Here is a 24,531-nt window from a genome sequence, read left to right as displayed (position 1 = left end):
GTCCAAACTATGTCTGCCTGGAAATTCAAGCATATTACTTTTCTAGCCATAATTAAACATCAATTATGGCTTGAGTTTTACTTTCCATCAAATACAACATTTAAAATGAACCAAAAAAATCATTAAAAGGAACAAAATTGGCTTCCATCATTAAAATGTATATCAAGGAGAGAAAAATATGAAAAATACAAAAAGTCAAATTAGAGAGTAAAAGATTAGTTAGTACCAAAATTTCCATTAAAGATCAAAGTGATAGTAGGAAATATAAAAAATGAATAAAAGAAATTTTTTTAAAAATACTCCAAGATTTTAAACAAAGGGGAAAATGTATTTATGAAACCTTGACTAGTGCCTGAGAGAAAAATAAAAGGTGTGATTTCAGAATTTCACCACAAACCATATATAGATGCTATATGGTTTATAGATAGATAGATAGATAGATATGTATATGTGTATATATACATATAGTATATATATTGTTGTTTCTCCCTTTGCACAAAATTTTCCGGAATCTTTGTGACTCAGTCTCTGGCTGCCTACAGGGATCTGCTGAAATGACACCTCAAGAAAAGGCTTCCTAGGTTATTTGACATGAAAAAGTGCCCACGGCCAATGTCACTCTCCAGTCCTCACCCGAATGCCTCTGTCCCGTGGAACTTACCATCTGCCACATTACATATTCATCAGCTACTCAGTCTCTCCCCACACACTGCAGCAGATAGCTACCATGAAAAGAGGAGCTTTGTTGCCGGTTACAATTGACTAGAAAACCTGTCCTTGAGCAATTGACTAGAAAACCATGGGTACTCAGCAAAAGTCTCTCCAGTGAGTAATCTCTTTATTAATACAAATATTAATAACTATGTATGTGAAGCATTTAAAAACAGTGCCTGGCACACAGTGGGCCCAGTTAGCCATTGATAGTGAGAGCAGGAGTAGTCAGTCAACCGAGTCTTCCCTCAGTTCTCTCGGACGAGTTAGTAACAAACACCTTCTGCCTCTGGGGACTACAAAAAGTAGGAAGATTAAGCTAAGGGGATGGGGGAAGCAGCTTTGACGTCTCAGCATGGAGCTATTAACTCTATTTAGGGTGCACTTCGGAACCCTCAAAATGCACGGCAGTACAGCGTGGTCAGAAAGCTGGTTTCAGTGGCATTGGGGGCCTAACAGTATAGGCTGGAAAGCTCAGCTGGAATCGGGAAGCTGGGGGTGAAGAGACAGCACAGAAGTCTGGGGACAGGGGGTGGCTTGATCATGAGCAGAGGTTCAAGGTGTGGCAATGACTTGAGTCCCCCTTCTTACCTCTATCGACCTTCGCTTGGGCAGGCTCCAGGCTTTGAGATGTCAAAAATGTGATGCCACCCAGCCTGTATAGGAAAAATAATCAAGGCTCACCTACAGCAATTTGCACCTGAGGCAAGTGTGTGTACTGCTGTGCTGCCCGTATATTTAAGGAGGCCAATTCGAAGGGGCTTTCAGAAATAGGGATTCATTGTACTGACCCTTTTGCTTCTAATGTGGGTCCACGGAAGACATGCTCCTGCATCATTCATGAGACCATCGTAATCTCTCACCTGAATGACTACCCAGCACTGGGTGACGAACCAGGCAGGCTTGCCTTTAACTGGAGAACTTCCTGGATGCAGGCCTTTCAGTGATAAACCCAGCCAGGTCCCCGGGCAAACCTGCACCAGTTTGCCACGCTCCCACCACAGTGCCTCCTGACTGGTCTATGCTCACACTGCAACGAGAGTAATCTTTTCAAAATGAAATCTGACCTGTCTCCTCCTCAACTAGTCACACAGTCAAAACCCCCCAGTGGCAATCTCCCTCTTAAGACAAACTGCAGTCCTTAACATGCCTGGAGATGCCTATGTGACGGGGACCCTGCCTATTTCTGCAGCGGCATCTCAAATCCTGCTGCAGCCACAGTTCCCTTCCAGTGGCTCACACGCTGCCCACTCCCTCCCATTGTGGGGCTCTGAGCATGCTGTTCCTTCCGCTCAGACCACGACCACCATCCTCTATCACCCAATTAATGTGTAATCATCTTTCATGTCGCAGTTCCATTACTGTCACTGGTTCTGAGAAGTCTTTCTTGACTTCCCTGAGCACACAAATCCCCTTCTCTCTGCCCTTCCGGTGTTGTATCCACGACTGTCCCTGCTTACCCGTATCCTCACCCACACCCTCTCAGCGGTCACTGACACACACCGAGAGCTTGTCACTGCCAACACCTGTGCCTCTGTACCCGACAGCGTCTGTCTGTCCACAGGGCATCCTCCCTGGCATGCAGGCTGGCGCGAGAGAGACCGGAGCGCTTGGAGGGAGACCAGGCTGACTTTGGGGGCCATGATATAAAGTCCAAATTTTATTCTTTGTCCAGTGGGAATGTATTTGAGAGTTTAAAGCAGAGGACAGACACGATCTCATTACATTTTTAAAAGGTCACTTGGGCTGCTATTCCATAAACTGACTGTAAAAGGGCAGGCAAGGAAACACGGACAGAGAGAAACCAGTTGGGAAGCTGGTGCCGTAGCCCACACTATTTTTCTAGAAGGGCTCATTGCAGAAGTGCAACGGAAAGCGTAATAAAAAAAAAAAAAGTGGCTATTTGGAGGCACAGCAGTTAGAACTTTCACGTTCAGGGTCAGCTCCAGATCAGCAGCTTTCCTGAGAAGGCCCTCTGAAGTCTGTTTCATACAAGTTGGTTCTTGGGGAAAGGGTCAAAAATCTTACTCTTTTTATGTATGAAGTAGGATGAACACTCAGCACATAACCTGAGATGCAGTTATCTGTGCTATTAACATTTCATGGTGGGGGTGGGGACAGCAATTATAGACAAGTCTAATGGAGAAAGAATGAAAACAAGGGTGAGAAACACTTCTAGAATGTCTGACAGGCGGATATTCTTCTGAGGACCATCAAGCACTCTTAAGCTGGCCTGGGATGGCCCCTGGCCTCCTGGACCAATAGGCCTAAAAATGCCCCGTCAACTCACATTTCCTCCGAGCGGTCAGACACTGACTAATTCTCCCTGGGAAGATGGTCCAGTAAGATATGATGCTCTATTTGCAAGTCAGCCTTTCTAAACACAGATACTCCTGTTTGGATGCTCCCGAGACGTACAAGTGAAGGAAGGAAGTTTCCGGAGTTGAATACAGGAATGCAAATACTCAGCAGGATCTCCAGTCCTGTTTGTTTCTTTTTTTTTTTTTCATTTTTTTTTATTAGTTGGAGGCTAATTACTTTACAATATTGTAGTGGGTTTTGTCACACATTGACATGAATCAGCCATGGTTTTACATGTATTCCCCAACCCGATCCCCCCTCCCACCTCCTTCTCTACCCACTCCCTCTGGGTCTTCCCAGTGCACCAGGCCCGAGCACTTGTCTCATGCATCCAACCTGGGCTGGTGATCTGTTTCACCCTGGATAATATACATGTTTCAATGCTGTTCTCTTGAAACATCCCACCCTCCAGTTCTGTTTCATGTTTTTCTTTCTGCTAAGACTCCATCTACCTCTGCCCAGATGAATGCCTATGCTGCCAGTACATCCCAAGTATGAGTGTCTCCTCCCCTGAAAATCCAGGGGGAAAAATGATTCCTTCCTTTGAACTTGCATAGCACGTTGTAGACATAATATGAAATGCTACTCTTTCTTGAGCACCTGTGACAAGTATTATGCTAAACATTTGCCTGAATCATTTGATTTACTCTTCCCACCCTTAATCCTATTTCACAGATAGAAAACGGAGGCTTAAAGAATGGAAGGAGCAGACTTCTCTGGTGGTCCAGTGGTTAAGAATCCAGCTTGCAGTGGAGGGGACTCAGGTTGGATCCCTGGTCTGGGAAGATTCCATGTGCTTTGCGGCATCTAAGCCCACATGCTGCAACTATTGAAGCCCGTGTGCCTAGGGCCTGTGCTTTGCAACAAGAGTAAGCCACCACAATGAGAAGCCCAAGCACCACAATTAAAGAGTAGCCCCTGCTCACCACAACTAGGGAAAGCCTGTATGCAGCAACAAAGACCCAGCTCAGCCATAAATAAATAAATAAAGTGTTTTAAAGAAAGAGGATGAGCTTGCTCTATGTCATCCCATTGAGTGGTATGAGTATAATCAGTAGCTCTAACCAGTAGTTCATGTGCCTCTTTCCTCTATGACTTCCAACATAAATGACCAGGTGTCATGAAAAAAGAATGAGTTCTACAATTAAACTCTGTTGTATAACTTTGGGATATTATTTCTGTGACTCAGCTTCCTCATCTACAAAATGAAGACAATAAAAGCCTACCTAATATGTTTGCTGTCAAGACAAAATTAGATATAATTCATAACACACTTAACCACAGTTTCTGGCACAAAAAGGCCCACTGAATTGAACAAGTATTAATTGCAGGCCTAAGGAATACCAGGTGATTCCCAGGTGGCGCCTAGAATGGTAAAGAACCCGACTGCCAATGCAGGAGAGGTAAGAGACCAGGGTTCGATCCCTGGGTTGAGAAGATTTCCTGGAGAAGGAAATGGCGATCCTCTCCAGTATTCTTGTCTAGAGAATCCTATGGACAGAGGAGCCTGGCAGGCTATAGTCCATTGGTTTGAAAAGAGTCAGACGTGACTGAAGCAACTTAGCACAAGGAATACCAGGCCACATGATGGGCTCTGATGTTAAGAAAATAACAGCAGTGCTCTCAAGGATCCAACACACTAGGACTTTAAAAACGCTTTGGTTGCTCTCACTTCCTGAAAGTAGGGACTATGAGCTCTCCAACCCTGAATTTTCAGCATTCTGCAATGCTTAGCATCAACTGGTACTCAACAACTTTTCAGTGATGAGTGATAATGGTTTACACAGCTTTTGAGACCCTACATATGGGGGATGATGAATGATTGCGTCAAGTCAGCGGGTGTTGTTTATCAGACAGTTGATAAAATAACTGAAAGTAAAACACAAAGATATCACTCCCAAAGGTTTATGCTTTCAATCATTTAAGCACAGAGCCACTACTAAATAATTCTCAAAATACATCTCCATAGCAAAATTGAATATATAACCTGAACAATGCAGAAATAATAACAACACCTAAAAACATTCCAGAGGTGAGGCGGAGAGGAACTTTCAGAAGTGTTAACTTTCAAAAAAGGAAGTCAATTGATACTGTCTGAGGAAGAAAGCTCATAAAAACAATAATATAATTAATAACAAGGACTCCAGCTTCTTAACAGTTTTATGACACTTCAGCCATAGAGAGATTTTTTTAAAAAAGAAATAATGTATCTTGAAAAGGGGTAAACTTATTTGAAGTTTGACTCTAGTTTCAATTGTTTAATTGCTTGAAAAATTTTTAAAAATTAATCATGTTTATTATACACATCATCTCTATTCAACTGTATAAAAGTATTTCTACCTAAATATCCATCCATGCTAATAGATAGATAGATGTCTGAAATGAAGTTCACTAAGTTTAATGATGGAAATTGTTAAGAGATGATTTTTTAAAAACTGGCGTCTTCATAACCTTCTGCCTTATTTGAAATCTTGATAATCAACATATAGGATATTTTCTAAAGTGTGTTCCTTAAAATAAAGGGAGAGAAAATACCAAGGTTTAGTTTCATTTTTCCTGGTGGCAATATGAATCATTGTTATTTTCTTCTTTGTAACTTTTCTATTTTTTTTATATTTCCAAAAATGAGTTTTAAAAGGGTTTTACAAGAGCCTGCATTCATGATTATATTTCTTTCAAGTTAGACTTTAAAATAGGTAGAAAGCATGTTTTTTACTTATGTTAGGAATGGTATCTTTAAGATGACTTGAGAATCCAATTTGCAAACAGAAGAGGCTGGATTCTTTTGAATGCTCTTTATAAATATAATCCACTTAAATAAACAGAGCAGAGAGCTAATGAATGGTTATGTGTGTGTTTACATTTTCAAAGGTTTTTACATGGAGAGTACGAGATTATGAAAGAGATTATGAAAAGCTTCATGATGTCAGATTCTGTCTGGTGGAGTCTGTAAGACCAGGATTTCAAACTAAGTGGCTTTCCTTGTCCCTTCTTGTTTAAGACATGATTACTGAGTGTCAACATCTGCTTGCTATGTAAATGATAAACTAGAATAACCTAGTTCTTACCCTCTAGTTAAGAACAATAATCGAAAATACACAAACGGTCCCAGAGTTGTGAAAGGGACTAGTTTGTGTGAGTGTTTTGGGGAGTGGTGGATAAAATATCTGAGCTATCTGTTTAGGTTTAATAGAATGTGCTCTGGTGACATTCTTTTCATTTATAAAGGTTTGGGAGAAGAGTTTGGATTCTGATTTATTCCTTAAAATAATTCAAAGAATCTTCTCAGTTTCTTACAGCTTAGAAATTTAGAGACAATGGAATTCGGTTATTCCCTGGGTTTTGTATGATTGTGTTAACATCACAGAGAGTTTTTTCAATTCAGTGAACCACCTGGCAATGAAACCGTTAATCACTGTCAATGCCATTTAGAGAAAATACATTTTTGTTGCCTTACTTTTTGAAAATGTCTTCCTTCAATAATAGTTTGTAGCCTACAGGGCTTTGTTTTTTTTTAATAAAGGAAGACATTTTTCATAAAAACTGTATTTGCAAAGTGCTTTAAATCCTATTACATTCTGTCAAAATGTGTGTTGGCATTTTTCTAGTTGAGGAGTTAGTAATATTTATATGGAAAATGATGAAATCTTGGGTTTAAAGGAAATTTAGAAGTTATCTGTTTCATCCCAATTCTGGATTCTCTCTTTCATTGAACCTTTGTGAAAGGACATCCAAGCTCAACTTGAACTCTTCTATGGCATATTGTTGTCTACCCCCCAAGGAAATCATAGAATGTCATATAGCTCTAAATGTTTAAAAAAAAAAATCCCTTATTTCGAGTTAAAATCCATCTCCATTAATATCTTTTCATGGGGGCTTGTTCTTACTTCTGGAGCTGAAATGAGTAAATTCAACTTCTCTTCCATCCATTTGTCCTTTAAACACCTGAAAGACAGTCCTGTTTCCTAAGACATCTCATCCTGACTAAACTACCCTAGTCTCTTCAACAAGTCCTCAAATGCAAACACTTTCGTCCTTGAAAACCCAGTATACCATCTGACTGTCCTTTAGTGGGTCAAAGTTTCCACTACAAAGCTGTGAGCACAGTTAAAAATGACTCCTCAAAAAAGGCCAAAACGTGTTCCAGGGTTACAAATATAATTCTTGCAATGGTCACGTCAAGTCATTAGATGAACACACCCTAAATGTCTAAATTCTATTTTACTATCTCTTTGCCTGTTCTGAGTTTCAGTTTCCTTGTCACCATGTTTTTCTGCGTTTGTAATTCTAAGGACAATTCTTAAATTACTCTTGGATGCAAGCAACTGAAACTAATTTTGGCTACCTTAACAAAAAGAGAAGCATATCCAATTTCATGAAATTCATGGACAATTTCATGAAATCATAAAAAGAGCAGGAAAGCCAAGAGCAAGAAGAAGAAATAGGAAGCAGAGACTTCCAAAGGCCACTGGGACAGTTCTCAGGGCTGCACTTGGAGCACTTTCTGTGACTTGACTCTTTCACTCTTAGTCACTGCCACCCTTCAACCCTCAACTCGAAATTCTGCAACTGGCCCAGCTTGGATCAGAATGCTATTCCCAATTTAAGTAGCCCTGTCCAGGGACAGGGTTTTATGTATATGAAGCCCATGCTTATATATACACTGGAGTTATTTTCAAAGAAAGGAAAATGAATGAGAACAAGAGAAGTATACCAAATTACTGTCCTGCTAAAGGAATGTTCAGAGATACTAATCTATGTTTCTTTTCTCCTTGTATTTTTCCCTTTTGTTTGACCCCCAATAAAGCAGGTGTCAGAAGTGGGATTCAATGCATCAGCAGAGGCATGTGGCAAGGGGAAAAAAGAGAATAGTCTGAGAATATTTCTGGGGTTTTGTTTTCCAAAATCCCAAACACTTAGAAGAACACTGGGGACTGCGTGAAGGAGGTAAGAAGGAATAAGATTAATGGACACAGAGAATCTTGAAGAAACATGGAATATTAGTTCCCAGGGCTGTTGGGATAGGAGAGAGGTAGGTTGATGGATTCTGGAGGAAGAGGGGCCAGGCCCTGCTTCCTGTCAGTGTCCCTAAGGAGGCCACATGCCCCTGACCTGTGTGTGCTACACCTAGGCAGAAAGAATCATAGCAAATGTCACCAAAACAATTTTGTGGACTAAAGATGACCTGAGCAGCAGCCCCTGAGAGAGCCACAGGAGCAGCAACACTGGGTGCTACAGTGTAAACTGTGTGATCAGATGCTCAGTGACCAGAGGGTCCCCTCTCCCCATGCTGCTCCACTGGGTCAGCCCCCTGAAGCCTTGCCAGAGCTCTGGGATTATGTATCTATGACCCTAAGGAGGACTGAGAATAACTCTTTCACAAGACTTCCTTCCTCCCAGAAGGAAGAGGCTTGAAACAGACATGAACATGGTTTGAAAAAAAAAATAATAAAGAAATGAGATATTTTTATATACTTGTCCCTGTAGATGGAGACTCTCATCTGCTCACTTGAAAGGAAAAGACAGGAGCAAAATGAGAATTGAGTAGCTCTGCCTCCTCCCTCTCTGTGAACTCTGACCTCATCTTATTCAAGCAGCAGAATCTATACATCATGCGCTGATTGCACTGTTAAAATCCTTCTCTTATAAAAACTGCCTAAGCAACTTTTTTCAAATCTTCTTGTTCATGACCTTGGTTTTCCTGATGCTATTCTCCTGGGTCCATGCCATACTTCTATATGTGTCATCTTAGACAACATACCCCTTCTCTCCTCTTCTGTGAATTTCTTCTTTCTCAGATGCGAATTGAGCACAAGCTCCTAGCAACCACTTGGGAGTCTTCAGCTATCTCCCTCTTTCGTTTTGTCATTTGCCCAGTTTTTGACTGTAATATCAGAATTTTATCTTTTTATAATTTTTTATGTATTTTGATAAGAACACAATGAGCAATCTACCTTCTTAAATTAAGTGCACAGTACAGTATTATTGACTATAGATATAGAATTCTGCTTTTCTCAACTAATTCTGCCTTAGTTAAGATAGTAAGTCCTGCTAACAGTGCTGCAATTTAGCAGCTATTGCTGTATGATTTAATTCAATGTAACATTTTTAAAAAGACCAAGCCCCCAAAACAGAGGCTGAGAGTTGACTGTCCTTTCATTTGTGTGGTTGGCAGGGCTGTCTCTTCCTGAAGAGAGGTTGAGTGATGTAATGAAGAAAGCCCAGGGAGTCTGGTGACCTGGATCTATTTTTGGCTGTGCTGCTGACCATGGGTGACCTTGACCAAGTCACTCTTTATCTCCCTATCTCAGTTTTCTCCACTGTACAATTAGAAAAATATCTTGTCACTTGCCTAGAGAATAACCTGGGTACAAGATTTCTAAAGGAGACAGGACACATTTTTTTTTTTTTCAATCTGTCAACTTTATGACACTAAGGTATCATGGAGTTTTGGGTCTTCAAATCATCATGAAAAGTAAAGTTAACCTTTGTCTTCAGAGCATTAAAGAAATCAGAACCAGCTTAAGACAGATCAGAAAGTGACCTTAACACAAAGACGATATCCCCTATTACATGAGATGTGCCCTCTTCATATTTGTTTGAGGGGTGGTAGGTAGGAAAGAGTGGTTTCAGAAGCCCAGCTGATCTCCTGTAGTGGAAGGTAGAAGACACTACAGCAGAAACAGAGATAAAAGGAGACAAGGACGTTGGCAAATGAGGACAGGACGGATGCCAGTTCTGCAGATGAATTCTGTTTTCTGCAGACTTGTGGGCTTTTAACAAAATTATTTGCAAAGCTTTTTGAATATGAACTAGGCTTAGAAAATTTTCTAAAGTGGCTGCTTTATCTAAAAAGAGAAAGAAAAATCATTTTAATGCCTAAAAACAGCAACTCCTGCTTTTTACTGAATCCATACCCAGAAACTGCACTATATTTATGGTTTATTCTGCTTTGAAAGTTTAAAAAAATTAAAGCTAGGAATGTTCTCTATGGCTTAGAAGACACAGACAGAAGGTAGACTGCAAGTCCAGCAGGTAGGGTAAATACTACCCCATTCCATTAATAGCCATATCCTTCAAAAGCATGGTAACCTCTCCTAACCCTGACTTGCTCATCTATACATCACTTACCTACTGCCCAGAGGTAACCAAGGGAAGGAGTTTAAATGCCCTGTATTAAGCACAGGATGGGCACAGAGGAACACACACTCATACTCACTGCCTGCTCTTGGAAAAGACTTTGATGATATTTTTCCCAGAACAGAGCATCAGCAAGCTATATGGACTCCATGGTATAATGGTGAGATATTGGCTTTACAAGTACTCACAGAGCTAAGATCATAGGGATGAGCTTTCAATCAGTCAGTAGACCAGCGCTGCAATGGACCCTCTGAAAAAGGTTGACAAAGATTTTATTTGTGTCTCCCAGGGACTGAACACATTCAACATAACTACAATTGCCCCAGAAGAACAAGATCATGCAACACTAAGAGAGCACTTGTCACGCCACAATACGTTCCCCATTCTAGCTCAGCAATCTTTACAGCACTGGAGATCAGAAAACCAGAACCTAAGACTCAAGAGAATCCAGAACACTGGCAAGAGCTCTCAGGGAGCAGGAGGCAGCTCTGTGACCCTCTATGTGCTGCTCTGAAGGGTTTCCTCTCGGCCACAGGCGATGCTGCGCCTTCAGAGAATCTCACTGGAACTTCACTTGTGCAAATGTCCAGGTTTGGGAAACTGTATGGTTTACCAAAACCACTACGGTGAGTGGACCACGGGGGTGAGCTTCTCCTGAGAAGTAGACAGAGTCTCCTCTCTCTGAAACATCCATGTTTTTCCTGCCATGTTTCACAGAGGAAATCACCGAAGAAACCATCTTAGCCTGGATGTGAACAGACACTCATATGGGCAAAAACAGAACCACCAAAAAATAAATAAATAAAAGAGAAAGAGAGGGAAAAAAATCAACAAAAACAAGGCAACCATAGCTAAAGAAGAGCAGCTATGCCCTTCTCCGTTGGTTGGATTTTTAAATACTAGTCTGCAGGACATCTTGTGTTCTTCGTGCTTCTTTCACAAAAATGTGCTAGAGAGCTCCTACTGGGATGGCAGTACTTATACCTTGACAGAATTGTGTGTTGGGGAAGACTCTTGAGAGTCCCTTGGACTGCAAGGAGATCAAACCAGTCAATCCTAAAGGAAATCAACTCTGAATATGCACTGGAAGGACTGATGCTGAAGCTGAAGCTCCAATCCTTTGGTCACCTGATGCGAAGAGCCAACTCATTGGAAAAGACTCTGATGCTGGGAAAGGTTGAGGGCAGGAGGAGAAGAGGGTGACAGAGGATGAGATGGTTGGATGGCATCACCAACTCAATGAACATGAGTTTGAGCAAAATCCAGGAGACAGTGGTCAGGGAAGCCTGGTGTGCTACAATCCATGGGATGGCAGTGTTGGACACAACTTGGCAACAAAACCACAACAACAGCAAGCAACATAATGTGTCCCCTGCCCTGCACTTACAACCTTATTTACCACCTGCCCCTCGGTCAGCCTTCTGACTGCATTTGTGGCTCATCCTTTAATGCCTACATTCTGATGACCCACACAAATATTAAAAAGTCCTGCCTACCAATCTTCATTCTGGTTGCTGGCTAGGGTGCTCAGAAAATTCCCTGGAATACCCCATGCCATCACCAGGGACGCAGAAACTGCAAACCAGGAAATTCATCAAACTGACACTGCCTGTCCTCATTCGACCATTCAAGGATGCTTCAAGTCCAGTATCTAGAAATCTTTTTGACCCAACTGCCCTCTGGACTCAAAAACTGGGTTTAGAGTTTGTTCTAACCATTAATCTTTGTTTTCTCCTCATTTCCAACGAAACGTCCCTTACTAAGTGGAGCATTTATCACACTGTATAGAGGCCTAACTTAGGGGTCACCTTACTCCCACCTACTCTACCACCTCCTAAAATGAGACACAACTGTTTAACTGAACTGACCTGTTCCAGGACTGAGAGAACGACTCAGTGAACCAGGGCAATGCTTTAAATCTGTCCTTTTCTTCTTTCTCATAGATTGTTCCAATCTGTGTTGTTATTCTTGTTTTCTCTCTCCCTTTGTGCATCTCTAATCTCACAAACCCTAACCAGAATCTCCTACAGCTACCAGCTCGATCTTGATATATAAAACCTCTTCAAAAAAAAAAAAATGAAGTGTTAAAGGGCAGAATGAGGGGTACCAGCATATGCTACTGCAAAGTATGCCTCCTTGGCATATGGATTATTTTGAGTTAAATACCACTGAATTAAACAAACCAACAAAAAAAAACCACCAAGCACCAGCAGATGCAGGAAAGCTCTAAAACCAATGTACATGTTTTCCTTTTATAAGGAAATTTACATTTGTATAAGAAATTTCTGTTTGAAAAAGGTATTTCCTTCTCTCACACACTAAAGAGAACTCTTTAAAAAATTTTTTTTTCAATATTCATTGATTAGTTGTAACAAATGTACCTTAGTAATGTAAGGAATCTAAGATGTTACTAATACGGGAAACTGAGTGTGGGGCCTATGGGAACTCTCTGTACTACCTTTACAATTTTTCTGTAAATCTCAAATTGTTTCCAAATAAAAAGTTTATTTTTAAAACAATGCTCCAGTTAAATCATCCCTACGGCCATTACTGTCTGCAATTGTTATTTAGTCGTGTCTGACTCTCTGCAACCCTATGGACTGTAACCTGTGAGTCTCCACTGTCCATGGAACTTCCCAGGCAAGAATACTGGAGTGGGTTGCCATTTCCTTCTCCAGAGAACTCAACTATTACCAATGGAGAAATCAGACTGAAATCTGCATAACCTTATCAAACAACCCTCCTTTACCAAAACGTTTCCAGGTTACTTTCTCATAACTTGCCTCGCCCACCCAGAAGCCCCAAATTCCTTTTCCTTTAACCTAAAATGATCTCAAGCCCAGGTTCTAACTGCCCCTTGGGGTAACTCATGTCTGAGTCTTCCCACATGTAAGCTCCACACACATCCTAATAAACTTCTGTTTATTTTTCTCTTGTTAAAAAAAAATTCTATCTCCCTCCAAAATATTTCCCCCAATAGTCTGTGACTCAGAAGACCAAGGTAAAATGCATTTAATTTGAAAGATGTTGGTCTTCAACAATGATCTGACAATTTAGAAAGGAAAAACAGATACAGCCCTAATAAGATGGAACATAATACAGGTCAGTTTCAATTAAGGTAAGGATATAGACGAATTGGTTTAAAAAAACAAAAACAAAAAACCAAGAACAAAAAACCTAGCCAATAGCCTGCTTTCTGCAGAGGTGAATTACAGAGGACATTTCAGGAAAACAGTGAGTTGAAGTGGCCTAAAGGAAGACCAACTCTCTGGCCTACCCTAGCCTCATACAAAACTCTGGTATTAGGTGTTGAAAATCTAAAGAAATATAGAAATAAAGATTATTCAGGGACTCATTACACATCTAGCCAGCGAACTTGAGAAAACTAAGTGGGAGGGAATAGTCCATTTCCCAGAGGCTGGCTTTCATATGCTGACAAGGTAAGGAAGTTCTTAGCCTCCTTTCCATCTTTCCACTCTAGCAGTTATATTACAGGGCATACAGACGACTGCTTCGTTAGCACTTCTACACAGACACTAAACACAGGGATGTCTCAATTCCCTCCCATGGCCAGCCTGTTGGTGCAAGCTCATATTTGCTCCATAAGGATACAATTCCCATGGTTTAGCATCTTTACAAGATCAGGCAAATCAGATTAATGGCTATAACTTCAACATCCCACAGGCTGGGACCTGCTGAGAATAAAGGTGATTTTTAACACAGTGCCTCTAAAAATAATGCTCCTGTTAAACAAAGTCCCAGCAAGAGGCTATGAGCAATCCCCAAACATGATCTACCAACAGTAGAATCACTGTATAGTATTAAATATCTCTGATAAATTTTCACAATTATACACATCAGGTTTTAATAAGAAAACCATTAAGGGCAAGATCATCTAAAGTACCACTGCCTGGGATGACAGGCATGAGTCCAAAGCTTTAATATAAAATGATTTTGAATCGCCACATGTGAGGCAGGAGATGAGTGTTTCTGAATCCTCTATCAAGGATATTTACCTTCATCACATCAAGCTCTAGTCTGTTCCCATTCTTCCCAACCCTCCTATTTTGGGGACAGCTCTACCAATTTTATGTCTAGAGAGTAAAGAAGCAGATATACCCCCAGACAATCATAGGACCCAAAGGACCCCATCCTCTTAGCCAAGACCTTCATTCTAAACAGTTAAGTCTGTTACCAAGGACTGACGGATCACAGTTCTTCCCTGTGGATTCACTATGGAAATAAGGAGAAGGGGATTATCCTCAGGTTACAGAGCAAGATGGATGTGAATGTAGACATTATGAAGTCACTGAGAAGACAAGGCCTGTGATAGGAAGGAATAAAGCCAAGACAGAAATAAGGGCAGAAATAAAAAAATTCAAAGGTATAAAGAAACAGAATGCAAGCTAGCAACCAAAAAAGCATTCGAATCTCAGAAGCTGGGCGTAGACCACCTTCCTCACCACAACATTAGAGTCTGGTCATGGCTCAGTTATATTAGCCACAGTGTTCATTTTTGTTTAGAATTCTTTCTAGCTGGGTTTCCATCCTATACAACAGAAAATACCCTACTGAATATTGATAATATACTCTAAATTTCAAAATATCCCCAAGAGCAGTTAAGCCTGTTAACTTCTACAAAAGAAAACTACACCACAAAGATGTCCATGTTTTTTACATGAACAAAGAAAAACACACTATTCTTAGAGAACAAAAATACTGTAAAATACAAATTCTTCCATGCTGGCAAGTTAGAATTTCTTCTATTCCCAGGGGCATTTTTGAAGTAGTTTTGCTTCTTCTGGGCAGAAGCCAATGCACTCACTAGTGATTCTGTGAAAAGTGCAATTTACCAAGTCAGTGTGCTGAACACCCTGGGAAAAATGAGCAACCTAGGACAGGCCCAGAGGTCCAAACACCTTCTCTAAAGCTACATCTCTAATGTGTCTTAACAGAGCTTGCTAAGCATCTGCTCAGGTAGTGAGAGAAATATCTGTCCAAACCCATGCCACTTCTCTAAGATAGAGTCTTATGAGGAGCCTGAAGAGTGCCATCCCCCACTGGGATCATCTCTGAGACCAAAAAAGGAGGGAGAAAGACAATGGGGTAAAAATGTACTTTTTAAGGACAGAACACTGGCCTTTATTATCCTTGTTGTTAAGTATTATTAATAAAATTTACATTCATTCTTCACTCACAATGTGTCAGGAACTACTGAGCATTTTAACAACATCCCCTATAAGGCAGGTAATATTATCCTCATTTTATAGACAAGAAGCTAAAATTCAAAAGGTTAGTGACTTGCCAAAACCCACTCAGCTAGCAAGTGGTTGAATCAGGACATGAACCCATGTGACAGGTCTCTAAGTTTAACCATTATGATGTACTGCCTTCCAACTTTTATCCATTGTTTTCCTCCAGGGATGACCCTCTGCTCCTTTGATCCTGCAGATATCTAAAGGCGTTTCATTCATGAGTCCTACTGCACTATAAACAGTTGAGAAAAACAAGACTAATGATTATATATGCCTGCCCAAGAAGATCTAGGACTTTCATAATACTTTTAAGGCACTGTCTTCCATAATGAGTTAATCTGATACGCAACCCTTCGCTTTGCTGTCTTTCCTCCTAATGGTTAAGAAGCATGAGAGCCAAGTGATCTTGGGGTTAGCCCTAAGAACAGCTGAGCAACGACTGTTGAAAACCAACAGCGTGCCCATAATATAAATCTCTCCCCAGGAGCTTCAATCCCCAAGAAGACACAGCATATGATGGCACATACCCCGTATAGAGCCACTGCAGAAGAAAGTCAGACGCTAAGCTACTTGACCTGGTCCTCCTAAGGGATCTGAGCACTCACCTCTCCATGACTGAAGCCCCCATACTGCACAGGCCTGTATCACTGGTCCACGACTCTGCATTCAGCCCATCAAGAATGTATGAATGCCAATACCAACGTCAAATTCTCCAGGAGCCAGCAAGCAGTAGTGTGAATGATTAAAACAAAGGGTTTTCTGTGGCAATCTCAACAAACCAAAGGGGGATAAAGAAACTTCTCCCATTCAACTCCGTTCCTAGCTACTTGTCCTTGAGTTAAAGGAGTACTTGGCTCTGGCCTCAGGTGGGGCAAAGTCATTGCTTATTATTTGGGGGTCAACACTTACATGCCTGAACAGAGTCTGCTTTTGCAGAACTTGAAGAGCTCTGATGGAGGAAGAGAAATGTTGATGGCGGTGGTCGTGGTGCTGTTGATGATGATGATGATGATGATGAAAGAAGAAAATACTGATGGTGAATGCCACCTATAAATATAAGCAAAAGCAGCAACAGATAGCCTTCTAGTCACTCCCAGTCAAACCAGGAAGCAACTTCCGTTCCCAAACCAGCCCCACTTAAGTACTCCCCCTCAGAACTAAACACATCCAGCTTCAAAATACAGCGCTGCATCGCTCCCTCCCCCACCCGCCCTTCCACCCTGCCTGTGCCGAGGTGAGAACGAGACAGCGCTGGCGGGTCGGGAGGGCGGGGAGTTAACAGACAGTTCTGTAATGAGGAGCGTTAGGAAGACCCGGCTGGAGGGCCCAACAACGCACTTCGGAACCTCTTAGTTGCGGAGCTGGAAGAAGGACGCAGCAGGGGAGAAAGATAAGGTAACCAGGCAAAATAGATTTGACGCCTCTTTCCTGGAGCCCTTATAGTCTCAGGAGGCGGAGCAGGCAACCTTTGGTCGGGAAGGAGAAGAGGCGGGGCAGACCGCCAGCAGGACGGACAAGGCTCTCTTTACCTGACCAGGTGCAGCAGCGGTAGCCGCAGCGAGGATGCTGCGCTTGAGTCCGAGAGCGAGAGCCTGAAGCTGCCGCTGTGCCGGCCTCCGTCGAGGCCCCGCCCCAGCCCCACCCCCAAACGTGAGGCCCTGCCTCCCTAGCACGCGCTCGCCCGACGGGCTGTTTGGGGGAGGTAAGCTATGGACTGATCGGCAGGGCTTATGACCAATGGAAACGCGTAGCGGCTCCTTGGAGGGCGGATAGCAAGGTGGAGTCGAAGGCTACAGCGCCCAATCAGGAGCAGAGCGGCAAGATTATTGGGCGACGCATATCCAGGCAGCTGGGTAGGAGGTGATGGTCTCAAGGCTAGATCTAAGGTAGACCGCAAGGGCAACAGCCAATCGCTGGCCAAGTGTCCCCAGCTTGCCTGCTCTGGGTTGCCTCTCAGGTGCACGCCCTAGACTGATTCGAAGCAATGGGGGGAAGGGAGCGGGTCCATGGCAACCACGGTTTCTGAGATTCCCACGCCTCGGAGACCCCACAAGCCTGTGCTGCTCCAATGATCAGCCACTGGATCAGTCAATGGCCACTGCCCTTGCAACCCCAGATCTGCCACCCCAGATCCTAAGTGCTAAAAGGAGTCAAAGCAGAAAACTCTAGAAATAGAATTTACAGGTAAACACAAGCTCTTAATGTTAGTTTCCCTCACACTCCCAGTTCCGCATCCATATTGCTTTTTAGCCAGAATCCATGGCAGGTAAATTACTTTGACCACTTGAAAATAAGAGCTAACCAGGTTTGGGCAAAAATCTGAACAAGGGGACTTGGCAATTCGGAAAAGGAAGACTGAATCCGGATGTCAAGAGGCCTCACAGTGGAGGATACCTGCTTGCTGGCGTTTTGTACTGGAGAATCAGCGTATTTAATGCCAAGATAAATTATTTTTCCCCTATATAAATGTAATTATTACTGGAATGAACTACTCTAAAACGTTTCATAAGAGGATTTGAAGCCTGAATGATACAGTGATTTGCTCTGTGATTTGGATGGCCTATCTGTTCCAAGTGGGTGGACAAGAAGGGGCATTGCCTTTAATCTACTTCCTGATAAATGCAAAATGTATCATCCTTCCGGGACTTCAGAAGAGCATTCTATCCCAAACAAATTCTGTGCAGATAATATTCTGTTCAAATCATAAATAAATGTGAAAAAAATTGGAAAGATATTTTAAAGTGATTTTTATTCCTCAAATTTTTTTTCTAGATAATAGTTTATGGACACTGTGATGTATTCTTACTTATATTAGTCAAAACACTGATAGGCACTTTTTAGTTATCTCCTTCAATCCATACATCTATCTTGTGTAAATTCCACCTTTTAGATAAGAACACCAAGGCCAAGGTCAAGTAACTGTCCCAGGATCTTATAACAAATTAGGAATTGAGTCAGTGCTTCTTTTTAAAGCCCATTATTATCATTTAGAAGAAGAACAGAAAACGTTAACACTCTACTAACACTACTTTAAAACTTTTTTTTAACCCGAAAAACTATCTTGCTGCTGCTGCTGCTAAGTCACTTCAGTCGTGTCGGACTCTGTGCGACCCCATAGACGGCAGCCTGGATTCCCCAGGCAAGAACACTGGAGTGGGTTGCCATTTCCTTCTCCAGTGCATGAAAGTGAAAAGTGAAAGTGAAGTCGCTCAGTCGTGTCTGACTCTTCACGACCCCATGGACTGCAGCCTACCAGGCTCCTCCGTCCATGGGACTTTCCGGGTGAGAGTACTGGAGTGGGGTGCCATTGCCTTCTTAGAGGGACCCAATTCTCACACTTTTTGAAACTTTGTTCAGAAGCACTTCCAAGAGTGAAGCATCACCTCTGAAATGTGTTAGGAGCAATTGCAAGTTAGCTCTGCTCATAGAACACAAATGGATTTGATATTGATGGGGAGGGAGTAAACTTTTCCAGGGCTTGAACGTAACTAGATTTTAACTGAAGTAGGTATCTTTTAAAGTAAACCAACATGATAATAACATGGCCATAAGAGCTTAGTCCTGGAAAGAAAAAAAAGAGTCTATAACCCAAAGTCTTTTTCCAGCATTGTTTCAAAAGCTCCCTGGAGAGATTAATAAATCCTATTCTAACCTTTAGTCAAACTCAGAAATATGCAAACTGCTCTAAACTTGGGAGGGAGGAGTGTGTAGGAAGTGACTTAAAGAGAAAGAAAAATATTTTTTCAAAAAGTTTATTTATAAAGACAAAATATAAATAAGTTCAACGTTGTAGATAATAGAAAGGTGCACACTAATTAACAGGTTAGTGGTATAGACGTTTAGGGTTGTATGTGCTCCTTGTTTAATAAGCAATTACTAAGTGCCTAATAAATGTTAGTGGCTGTACTAGACTCTGAAAATGTCCATTTCAATAAAACCAATTTCATGACCTCGATGAAGCACAGCTGAGTTGAGGACACACAGTCTGGATCAGGCTTGAAGAGATCACTTTGTAAACATCATTGCCAGTCTTCACAGCCACCTAGCAAGGTGAGTATTATCCTCATTCCAAAGATAAGAAACCGAGATCAGAGAGAAGGATAACTCCCTTGAGGTTACACAGTTCAGAAAGTCTTCATTCCAAATCCTTCAGACCCAGAGGCCCACATTTTTACAATACACCATTCTGCCTCCCTAAGGGAAGAAGCTATCTCTAATAAGCCCCATAGAAATGCTCCCCTCTCTGAAATATGTGGTATGGATTTTAAAATACTGAATTTGGTCAGTTTATCAAAGTATTCCACTTTCTAAAGGGAAGCAAGAAAATACAAAAGATGGTTCCTGCCTATTTGGGCTTCGTGTAATGTTTACATGTCTTTTTTTAAGCCTTTAGTATTGGTGAAAGGTTTTTATCTAACTCCCCATCAGTTCCAAAACTCTCTTTGTTACCTCCTAGTTCACTTCTGGTGAAATGAGATAATGACATTCACTCCAATCAATGTGTCATCAGGTCAACCTCACCTCGAAGTTTCTTGGAAATGCAGAATCTCAGAGCCACCCCAGACCTACTGAATTGGAAGCTGCGGTGTCATAAAATCTCCCAGGTGATTCCTATGCACTCAAGTACTGTTTGTGTAAAATGTATTTAATAACTCAAGCAGCTTAATGCCCAAAGATGACTACTCCTGACCTTGGACTGGGGAGGGGAACATCTGCAATGTACCTGTTCAATTATGCTTCCACCATAAACTGTAACAGAAAGAATCATTACTTGTGCTCACTGATCATTAACTTCTCTCAAAAGATTAAACTATCCCTTTCTTACAAGAAAGATGGATGGATTTTCAGATGGGTCCTCTATATACCTGATGCTTCTCAGTCTTACTGTGACCTGCTATAGTCAATGAAAACCACTGATGTCAGGTCAACCACTAAGTGCTTCCATTCAGAGAATGAAATAAGCAGTTCCTTCCTCCATTATGCTTCAGCTTACAAGTCACTTCCTCCCTGAAGCCTTCCTTCCTTCCCTGTCAGAGTTCATGTCCGGTTCTATGCTTCTGTAGCACATTGTCTGCACTTCTCTTATCCCCTCGTCCCTCATAAAGGGCTGCAGACATATTAATGTTTGTTCCCTCCTTTGGGTTCAAAGCAACTTGAGGGAGAGGATTGGCAGTGATTTACCTCTTTATCCCCACGCGTTAGCCGCTCAGTCATTTCTGACTCTTTGTGACCCTGTGAACTTAGCCTGCCAGACTTCTCTATCCATGGAATTTTCCAGGCAAGAATACTGGAGTGGGTAGCCATTCTCTTCTCCAGGAGATCTTCCTGACCCAGGGATCGAACCCAGGTCTCCTGCATTGCAGGCAGGCTCTTTACTGTCTGAGCCACCAGGGAAATCCTTTATCACCATCATGCCTTGCATAAAATAAGTGATCCACTATGTTTAATTGCATCTCTCTCTGTCCCTGAGGTAGGTGACCTCAGTGGCAAAGAAAAATCAGAAGTATTTGAAAAAGAAGCAGAGAAGCCAGGCACAGAGAAAAGGACATAGACATTTTGGTGGCTCCCTTCAGAAAGATGCCACTCTAGACAGGGAACAAAGAGATGAGATGTGGCAGGTGGCATCATCTGGGGCTCAGAGTCCCATATCCCACCCTCCCATCATGTGACCAGGCAGAAGCAAGGAGTTTCTTGTATTGAAGAACTGATGTCAGAGAACAGGCATCTGTGGATTTCCTGTGTGGATGCCAAGGGGAGACCAGCTGGAGTGAACGTGGGGACCAAACACCGCAAGTGCATTCTGGAAGACGTGACGGGAACACGGACAGGAAGAGCCCCCCAGTGAGCATTCCCAGGGGAATGGATTTGCCCTTCAACAGAAGGACCATGCCCTGACAGGATACAGCCGCATAACATCATTCTAGAAAGAGTTTACACTTTCAGTACACAATATGGCCCAAACCACCTTAATCAGTCTGAATCTCAGTGTCCTCCCCTGTCCCAGACAGGGGGTGACACAATTATCTGAGAATGCCAACCATAGGACCATTGATTTTAAATGCTGCTCTTTGTCCTGACTGAGCTGAATTTCTACATGCCACATTCTCCAGGATAGATTTTGTCTTTATTTCAACTCCGAGAAAAGCTGTCCATGGGAAACATTAAACCAATGATCGCATCCCTCGGAAATGTAGGACACAGGGAGCAAACCTAATCTCCAAGATGTTTCCACCTCATTTGCCCTCGGCTGTGTAATCAGCTTTTCATCTCAACACCGGATAAATGCATCTTGCCTGCTGCCACATTCATCCTAATATAGATGCTATTCTGTCAATTGATAACTGCTCATCACCCCCAAATTTCCTGAAAATACTCCATGGTGCTAAGATGCCAATCTCTGTAGCATATCCAGGGATCTCAGACACAGAAAAACAAGGCTTTGTGCTGCAACTTTGTCCTCTAATGTGGATTCACAGTCTGAGAAAACATCAATCAGCCATGGAAAACCAGAACTTAAATAAACAGTGATATTATACTTATACCCCCATTTAGACCACCAGAATCATAGCTGTTTAGAATGAGGAGGCTCCATCCCTTCTGATGCATCATCTGTATTTATTTATTCTCCAACTTGTTCCAAAAAGGATTTGAAATGACAAATAATCCTTGGAATGTTGCCATGTATAGGTGATCATGTGTGGAGGCTGGTAAAATATTAACAGGCTGCAAAGATTTTTTTTTTAACTTGCCTGCCAGAAGTATTAAAAATATCTCAAATGCCACCTGAAGTGCCATATGGAGAAATTACTCTCGCTAAGCTACAACCATTATTGCATTTATGCTGTCAGCTTGTAGGAAGAAAGTAGGAACTTGAGTCTCAAACTGAAACCATTAACTCTCTCATATTAATTCCCTGGAAAAGATAAGGTTTGACTCAATAGGAAAAGTCATAATAACTGTAGGTTTTGGTGTTTTTTGTTTTTTTTTTTAATAAAGGGGAGTGTAGTGGAGTGATGTGTGATGGTTTCATGCCAAGAGATATATCCTCAGACACTAGAGCAGAGCTTGAACTCAGTCAAACCCCACTGTCTCATTGTTAGCTGGCAAGACACACTTCGCACACAGTTCTGTCCAAGAGTCATCTGCTGAGTCATGGGAGCAACCAGGCTGCACCTCTGAGGGCAGGAAAGATGTAACAGCAGGAGTCCAAAGCCTCTGCTTAGTGGCCAATAACTCAGAGGCGATGGGCAGGGAAGACTGTCTCCAGCTGGGGAAGAATTTCAGACAATGCAGCATAATCCTGTTCCATGGCTCAGGCTAGCCTAGAACAGTAGTAGTCAGAGGAATCAGTGCCAAAGGCAGCAGACTGCAGAGAATAGCTGCAGCCTCAAAGGAAAGGAAAAGCTTTTAAAAAATGATTGTCTTTTTATTATAAAAGTATCCCATGATTGTTGAAATTTGAAAAATTCAAGAAAGTACAAAGGAGAAAATTAAAGTGGATTTTAATCTCATTTACTTATTTAATCCACAAGTATTTCTTGAGCCCCTCCTAAATACCAGGTCCTTTTCTAAGCACCAAAAATGGAAAGGTGAACACAAACCTGCTCTCTTTGAGCTTACAGTTCACCAGAGGAGACAGATGAACAACATAACCATGAAAAGGAGAGGATCAAGACTTACTAGGCTAAGTAGCACAAGGAAAGGAATATAGTCCCTAAAAGTAGAGTATAAGGGAGTGTGTCCAGTCTTAGGGGGTCCAGGGAGAGGAGTGGTGGTCTGAGAAGGCTTCCTGGGGAGGTGACTCTTAAACTGAGGCCTGTAGGATGAGCAAGAAATGATTGGTGAAAACATGGATGAAGAACCACCCAGGCAGAAAGAATAACATGCAGCAGGGAACATGAGGTGTGCTGCAGAGCTGAGAGAAGCCAGTGTGGATAGACTCAGAGCTGGAAGGAAAGAGGCAACATGAGACTGGAGAGGCAGACAGGGTCAGACTCCACAGGGCACTGTTGGCTGACATCTAAATCCTTCAAGTATTTGTATGTATGTATATATACATGTGTGTATATGTATATATATATACATGTATGTGTGTACACACACACACACACACACAGACTTCCTAGGTGGCCCAGTGGGTAAAGAATCTGCCTGCAATGCAGGAGACTCAAGAGACACAGATTCGATCCCTGGGTCCAGAAGTTCCCCTGGAGGAGGGTATGGCAACCCATTCCATTCCAGTATTCTTGCCTGGAGAATCCCATGGACAGAGGAACTTGACAGGCTACAGTCCAAAGGGTCACAAAGACCTGGATCCGACTGAAGTGCCTGAGCATGCTCACATGCATACATATATACAACATTTGTTTATATAATGTGTGTACATATATGTATTTGTATAATTTAATCATCACCATCAAACTGCCAAACTTCCTTCCAGAATATATGTACCAGTTTATTCTCTTGCACTGTATAAGTGTCAGTTTCACTTCATCTTCAGCATTAATTATCTTTCTTCTTACCTTTCACATTTGGTAAGCAAACCAGGTATCATTGAAGCTTTCCTTTAACAGTGAACAAATATTTATTGCCTGTTTTTTTTTTCACTTGCCTCTCACAGAGCAGGACTTTTCTGTCTGTGAAATAAGTACGCTATTGTCAATGTCAGTCAAAGGCAGTAGGAATAGCCCCTCTGTTGAAGATATCGCTTGCAAAGCTTCAGCCTGGGTACCTAATGGACCCTCATCACTCATCCTTGAGCTAAGGTGAAAGCAATCCATAAAATTAGTGTTAACCATTAGTCTTAGCACAAATGAGGGCAGGAGATTAATTTCCTCCTGGCCAATCACATGGGACAGCCCTGAGAGTAAAGGGAAGTCAGCTGCGACCTGTTGAGAGAAGGGATGAGGCAGGTCTGGGCTTGATGGGGAAATGAGCCAATCTGAAGGAGGTAAAGGAATAGTGGGAATAAAGGGCCCCCTGAGGAGGCTGCACGCTAAGGAGAAATGGGTGGCTGGTAGGTGAGAGGAGCTGCAGAGAGAAGCGATTTGTACCCAAGTTTGAC

General features: G+C 42.1%; 1 long non-coding RNA gene across 1 annotated transcript; it reads right to left on the bottom strand.

Moving 5' to 3' along the window:
• Nucleotides 1–1,313: 1,313 nt before the first annotated feature.
• LOC122443342 lies at nucleotides 1,314–16,856 on the bottom strand. The gene is made up of 3 exons (XR_006269983.1): nucleotides 16,806–16,856; nucleotides 16,377–16,514; nucleotides 1,314–1,367 (listed from the first exon to the last, which is right to left on the bottom strand). It is a non-coding gene; the product is annotated as an uncharacterized LOC122443342 (long non-coding RNA).
• Nucleotides 16,857–24,531: the final 7,675 nt, after the last annotated feature.

The sequence above is a fragment of the Cervus canadensis genome, chromosome 6, assembly GCF_019320065.1.
Source record: "Cervus canadensis isolate Bull #8, Minnesota chromosome 6, ASM1932006v1, whole genome shotgun sequence".
Taxonomy (NCBI): domain Eukaryota; kingdom Metazoa; phylum Chordata; class Mammalia; order Artiodactyla; family Cervidae; genus Cervus; species Cervus canadensis.
Note: the sequence above shows the minus strand (reverse complement) of the source record. Positions and strands in the feature narration are given on the sequence as shown.